Source organism: Thunnus thynnus, chromosome 18, assembly GCF_963924715.1.
Source record: "Thunnus thynnus chromosome 18, fThuThy2.1, whole genome shotgun sequence".
Classification (NCBI taxonomy): domain Eukaryota; kingdom Metazoa; phylum Chordata; class Actinopteri; order Scombriformes; family Scombridae; genus Thunnus; species Thunnus thynnus.
This window is the reverse complement of record NC_089534.1, coordinates 28,414,010-28,420,966: the sequence shown is the minus strand read 5'-3', so window position 1 is coordinate 28,420,966 and position 6,957 is coordinate 28,414,010. Positions and strand designations below refer to the sequence as shown.

The window sequence follows — 6,957 nt, the reverse complement described above, 5'->3', positions numbered from 1 at the left end:
AGTAACATGATGATGTGTGAGGGGATAAATCCAGCTCTTCATAGGTCTCAAAAGCACTGGCCTGCATGTTGTTACACATACAAGTGAACTCACAAGTCTTAAAAACTACTTAAATGTGGGGCGTTCTGGTCGTCTTGGAGTTAAGATGTCACCATACACACAACATCCCCAGTTTGTGCTGGTTTGGGACCTTTGATGCATGTCATCACCCATCTCTCTCTTCTTTAATTTCCTGTCATCTCGTTACTGTCACATATCAGAAATAAAGGTAATAAAAGTAATAAAAAGTAAATATATATATAAAAACTGGAAAAATATGTGTTGCAAAATCCCAGAGGACTCTTTTTACAGTCACATCAACCTTGTTTGTGGTGTTAGTGAGCCATAAACCTGCTACTATACAACAGTGACATGTGGCTGTTTGTCTTCCTTAAGTTACAAGCTTTATCTAAACTTGTGAGAGAGTGTTTATGACCAACAGTATAGATAGCACCATGTATCACATTCCAAAGAGGTTGTTATTTACACTCTGTGGCAAAATGTTGCACGTTTCCTCTGGCAAAAGTCAGGATCCAAAACAGAAGGTTATGCGGTAATGCAGGATCAGATTTCTGCTCTGCAATTTGAGACGAGAGAGATTAAAACGTCTTTACCGCTTTTGTTGAGGAGCTCTCTGCTGAACATCAAAGGTCAGAAGCAGTGAAGAGGGCAAGAAAAGCACATGTACCTTAGCAAGGTTACTATGACTGAACTAAAGCCGCTGACATCAGCTGACAAATCACCCGCGGCTTTATGTTGAAGCTCCAGGTCAAAAGATTACACCCATCAGGTTTCAGTGGTCTCTGCTCCCAGAGCTCTGGGAGTAAATCACACAGTCAGTCTGCTCCTTAACACAAACTCCTTCTTCTCCTCCTAAAATTGCTTGAGAATCTTTCTTGAGTTTTCTTTTATTGCCACAGCCTCCCTGCTGTGGATTTATGTTTAAAACACAAATGGGCAGCTGCACAGAAGTTGCTTCTAGCACATCCATTGTGTGCAGATATGGCACACCTCTTCTTTTTGTTACCTTAGACTATTTCTAGAGCAGCACTAACAAAAGATTTCTATGACCGACCCAGATGTGAAATATCTGAAGTTGTGGAATGTGTTGCGTTGATTGTCTTTATATTATTTAGTACCGGAATGATTATCAATCAATTAATCAAGAGCAAGTCTGATAAACGAGTAGCTCTTTAAGTTATTTATCAAGGAGAAGTGCTTTACATAAAATCAAGCAGAACTGCCAAACATTCTCTGTTCCAGCTTCTCAAATGTAAGAATCTGCTGCTTTTCTCTGATTTATATAAATGTGAATCAAACATCTTTGGTTTTCTGGACTGTTGGCCTGACAAAACAAGACATTGGGGGATCTTGTGATGGGTATTTTCACTATTTGCTAACATTTTACAAGCAAATAGTTTAATTGAAAAAAGAGCGATTATAAACATAATCATAATGTTAGTTACAATTAGTTGGTTCCTGAAAATGTAAGAAATCATTCAATATGTTAGGAAAATACATTAATTTGATTTTCTTTCCCAGAATTATATGAGAAGATTGATACCAATCTCATTTTACGGAGTCCAGCTGTGGTTAGCCTAGCTTAGCATAAAGGCTGGAAGCATGGGGCAAACAGCTAGCTAGCTGGCTCTGTTCAAAGTTCAAAACTATCCATACACTAACAGAAATGTCAATATGGCAGTTTGTTGTTTTAGGGGGAGTTACTGGAACGTTCTTGGTGAAGAACAACAAACATTTTATGTTTATATGCAGGTTAAACAAACAAACAAAAGATAGGCTATCTGTTTTTAGTCTTTACGCTAAGCTAGGCTCATGAAATTGATATCAATCATCTAATCTCACTCTGGAAAATAAAATAAAGAATCATATTTCACAAAATGCTGAACTATGCCTTGAACCACAGCTGATTTGACAGCTGTGTGCGAGGCCAATCTTTTTAATTATTATTTTTTATTCAAATTTATTGAATGAAATAAATGAAATGCAATTTTTCAATATGTAACAAATTATAAACAGATTATAATTACATACTGTTAAAGTCTTTAATTATTCCAGACTCCATAGATTTCCAACATTACATGTAGATGAAAACTAAATAACAACATTATGTGATTGTGAATAGATGATGTATCTCCAGAGATTTCCTTATTAAATAAGGTTCATATAAAAATATTACCTGGCAGGCACTGATTTTGTAGGTTACAGCAGCCTTTTTAATAATCTTTAATACAGAATTGTGGTATATGGTTCTCTGAATCTTCATCTGATCTACATTACCCCACACATCCTCCGGTCTTTACTTCATTCTCTCACTGTGAAATCAACACTGGTGAGCACTTTATATGCGTGAAGCTGTGGCTCTTTGCATTGTGGATGGATCTGAACAAGCCCTCAGGTCAGTGCAACACAATTTGGATCAGCTCTCATTCCTCTGACTCACTGGATGAGACAATGACGCTTCCATATAGCTGAAGAAAGTGCACTGGTGTCAGCAGAGGAATCAACAGAGAATCATAAATGGACGGTTTCACTGCATACAGTACTCACTTCTCCAATATCCAGTTCCATTCTTTGGGAAACTATTGTCTTAGGCTGACAGCAGATGAAGAAGAGCACAAAGAGGAGTGGAATGAAACATCCAAGTTGCTGCAGACACACCCTTCTTCCCCAGGACGGGGCCCCATTCTGGTCTCCATTGCTTGGGGGCCGGTACTGTAGATGCAAAAAGAGTGAGAGTGTCATAGAACAGGCATTTGATCAGATGTCACCGTCCTTGAGTTGAAAGGACTTTTTTACAATTACTAGTAATATCTCAGGAATGACATCCATCCATCATTTGAAAAATGTGAGACATAATGATTGACAGCAGCAAGTTAAAACAAATGATGGCATTTCTGTACAGAGTGTAAGTGTCACAGATACTGTTGTGGAACATTATGTACAAATGTAAGTATGTAGAATACCAATAGCTGACACCAATGTTTCCTACTTCAGGCATGTAGTCGCTGGATTCATCTAAGGGGTCGCGAGATAATAGGACAGGATAGGACAACAGAAAAAACATATTTCTGACACAAATTTCTTTTTTTTTCTTCAAGCTTTCCTCAAACCTTTGCTTTATTTATTGTAAATTACTGTATTTTATCTCCTCAAGCCTCTAATAGTTATTTTTTTCAAAAAGCCCTCTTTGGTTTGACTGGTAGACATCGCAACGTGTAAAGAGTGTCCCAGGTAAACACTTTGTTCTATTTTGAGGGAATACAAGGAATGAAAGGTTATCTGAGTTGTTCCAATCAAATTTGTGTTATTCTAGTGTTAATTCTAGTGTTATTTTCAGACAGCACCCAGGGGAGATATCGCAGTTTAACTGCCAAAAATTACACCCCATTATGATTTTATTAGGCTATGAAAGCTTGTTTGACCTGTGTAATGACTGATAAACATAGTCTGTAGACCCCTGGAGAAACAAAGCCACAGCACTAGCAAAGCGTCCAGTCAAAGAGTCTGAGTGTTGAGTGTTGGACCGGAACTCGTTTCATGTGAGGAGAAAGTTACCAGACTCCTTCTTAACTGTGTCTTCTTCCTCTCATTTCTCAGCGTTGACGGGGTCTGTCAGCTGGTCTGTTGACATGCAAATTGTACAGAGAGGGAGGGAGGCGGTGGCGGCACAGAGCTCCGACAGAAGCGACCGTGTGTTTCCCTCAAACAACATGCCCTCCGCGGGACTGTCGGACTAGCCAGCACCGTCTCCGCCTGAGACCGAGTCCACACTTTGTGAGGCAGTTTCTCTTCTGGGTAAGTCTCTTTATTCATTATTTGTATTTTGCGTGTTTTACTGTAAATTATGTGGGTTTACATGGCTGATTTTTGAACTGCGTACATTGGGGGTGACGAGGTCTGCGTGTGGGATTCTGCTGACTTGAATTACGCTCCTTTGACTTCCCGAAGTGCAAAAAAATCACTGCAATATTCAAATAATGTTTGCTAGTTAGCAGCCACAGTGACTTTTCTGTAAGTTCTAGCTTTATGGTAGCCTACTCTGATGAATTTATGGCGACTTCATCATAAATATGTTTGTTGTTTTTGTCACAAACTACTATTTCTGAAGTGTCTAACTCCTGTACCTGTATATTATTATAACGTGTTAGCCTATATGGAAACTCAATTGGGAGTTTATAGTGTTGTTGTTTTTTTAACTTTTAGGCAGGGCACACAATTAGCATCAGACACCAGCCAAATGCTGGTAAAATATGCAAATGATGGTATATTATTCACCAGCCAAAAGAATAATGGTAATTTATTGAGTGGCTTGTAAAATTTGAACATTCACCAGCCATTTGGCCGGTAAAAGTTAATTTTGTACCCTGCTTTTAGGTGCTATAATAGTGTGTGTTTGTCGTACATTATATTCAGTTTATTCGGTCATTTTTTCAGTGAAGAATTGAATTGAAAGGCCTCCCAGACATCCCTTAAGAAAGCTGTTGTTTGTGTCTATGCTACTCACTGTTGAATGACCTCGCCTGTGTTCTCATTATATTCACACTATTCCCCATAAGGGAGTTGCTAATGTTACAGCATATTCTAACAAAATGTTTCATTATTTAAAAGGTATGTTTTGGTCTGGACTCAGATGAGTTCAGTGTAAGTAAGAGGTGTCTGACAACCAGAATAAATCAAGGTATTAATAAAATATTAATTAGGAAAGTAGGAGCAAAATAGCCTGTGCTGTATCTGATTCAAATTATACAGCCAGTGAAAAAATACCAAGGAAATGTGAAATAAAGTAGGCTTAAGTGAAATCCTCTCTGCAGCATGGAACTTAGCCTAAGGCTTAACCTAAATATTTAAGTCTAGGAGGGTTCAAATTGAGGGTGTTTAACAATTCAAGCTGGTTAGAAGATATGAGCTTATTAAGAAAGGCTGGTCAGTAATGTGTTATAATGATAATACCTCAACATAATACAGCAACTTCCCCCCAGAAGGCAGATGAAGGGGTTGTTGTGAGCTCGCAGCAACCTTGATGAAGTGCATTTATTTGAATGAGATTGTTTATAAGCTTGCAGTGTCTCAGGTGAAGTCAGGGTCCCTGTGAAATGAAGATTCTTCTAGAGGTTGACCTAGTGAGACAATGTAAAAGTTTGACTTTTCTGCTGCCTGTAATATAGACCGACAAAAACACAATAAATTCTAATATATATTAGTGTCTGGCACTAGGAGGTCTCAGGTAAATCTTCAGGAATTACAGGACCAGGCGTGTGAGATATGAATGAAATCCTCTGTCATGATATATCATTTGATATTGTGATATTAACGCACATTGCAAAATTTCTGGATCAGTGAAGAATCAGTTGATAAAATAACTAGACAGGAATCAAAGTACGTCATTGCAATGATACAAAAATAACATTAAAAAAAATACAATATTGCCATTAAGAAGTGTTACTCTTTGATTTTCATCATAGCCCACAATTGCTTAATACACCTAGATATTAAAGCAACATTACAGTGAGTTAATATTGCATTCCTATAAAGTTTGGAGACCTGAGGGGACAGTTAAAATAAAAAGAATGGGCAGAATCGATCAAACGGAGGCAGAGATATCTGGACTTTCACTCTCTTTTAGTTCTGTTTTTGCTCTCTACCAACTCCTGAGGGAAATATCTGGCTCTTTAGCTGCTAAATGCTCCACTATGTTCACCAGCTAGTCTACAGCTAACTGTTTGTCTGCCATTTGGTGCTGAGCAGGTAGTGTACAGTGGCTTTTTAGAGCTTTTTCTCTGAAAACAATTCTATGAGAGCGCTGAGAGTGAACCATAACAGGAAAGTTGCAGCTGGACAGATAAATAATGAGCTGAAATTTGTTATAAAGCTCCATAAAGCTGAGGGGAGCTGCAGATTTGGGCAAAAATTCTCTGCAGAAGCGACCCCTTTGACATCCTGACACTGTTTTCACTTTGTCATTTGATACATTTATTATAAAAATATAGATTATAGCATCATCAGGGTTATTTTCTTCAATTTGGCAAAGCTCCTCCAGAGCCACAGACACCATTATACAACTGTTAACTCCTCATAATTAATAAATTGACATGTAGAATCTGTGATGTGCCCCTTTTTAAAAGGTGAGCTATCACAATATGAAGGCTATGACATCCCTATTTAGCTTTTTAGTACTCTAGATAATGTTAAAAGTGCTGCTTTCCTTTGTCCCTAAAAAGTAGTTGTTTTTGGAGAGAGAAGCTTTCCACCTGAACACAGCGACATGTCATGCAGCCTCGCAGTCTGTGTGAGGGTAATGAATGCACCCACGCAGTTGGAGTATGAACAACAGCCTCACCCGTCTGTCCGTCTGCTCATGTCCCCGGGGAGCTGATTAGCGCATCACTGTGCTGACGAGGTCAGAGGTCACCAGGTGTATAATGGGCACATAATGAGTCTTAATGGGCTACAGGGCAGAGGGGGCCCCCCGTTTTACAAGCTCCGGAAACTCAACACTGTATGAGCGGTGATTATTAGATTTGTCTGTCAGATGGTGAGATGGGGCTATTGTGAGCGTTTTGTTGCCAAGTGCAAGTACATATGCTGAGATCTGCCAATTCCCATGATGCTTTGTGAGTGAAAATCAATCTTGATAAAGGTGTCACATTAGTTTTTACTGTGCTTTTTCAGCACTATAGTGTAGTAAATCTATGATATTAATGCTGTGATGTTTTTTAAGGAGATGATATCACTTTGGAATCAGATTTACATATTAGAATTTGAAACCCAGCCTCAGGTGGCAGTATAATAGGACAAATCCTGGGATTAGCACACTATTTGTCATAGCACTGCTTCCTAGTGAGGCACTGGAAGGGCAAGTGAATAGCTCAGTGGCATTAGAAAAGGAGCCTTCTTAAG

General features: G+C 38.7%; 1 protein-coding gene and 1 long non-coding RNA gene across 5 annotated transcripts in view; one reads left to right on the top strand and one right to left on the bottom strand.

The window, feature by feature from the left end:
- Positions 1–1,215: 1,215 nt before the first annotated feature.
- Positions 1,216–3,714, bottom strand: LOC137169455 (uncharacterized). Its single transcript, XR_010924460.1, has 3 exons — positions 3,616–3,714; positions 2,608–2,772; positions 1,216–2,528 (listed from the first exon to the last, which is right to left on the bottom strand). It is a non-coding gene; the product is annotated as an uncharacterized lncRNA (long non-coding RNA).
- Positions 3,715–3,722: 8 nt separating this feature from the next.
- ankrd6b (ankyrin repeat domain 6b) overlaps positions 3,723–6,957 on the top strand; it is a 53,858-nt gene continuing 50,623 nt past the window's right edge. For 3 of the 4 annotated variants that reach the window (XM_067572658.1, XM_067572659.1, XM_067572656.1), the window contains exon 1: positions 3,723–3,855. The gene's annotated coding sequence lies outside the window, so the exon portion shown is untranslated. The remainder of the gene's footprint in view (positions 3,856–6,957) is intronic. The other variant, XM_067572657.1, reaches the window with a different exon arrangement.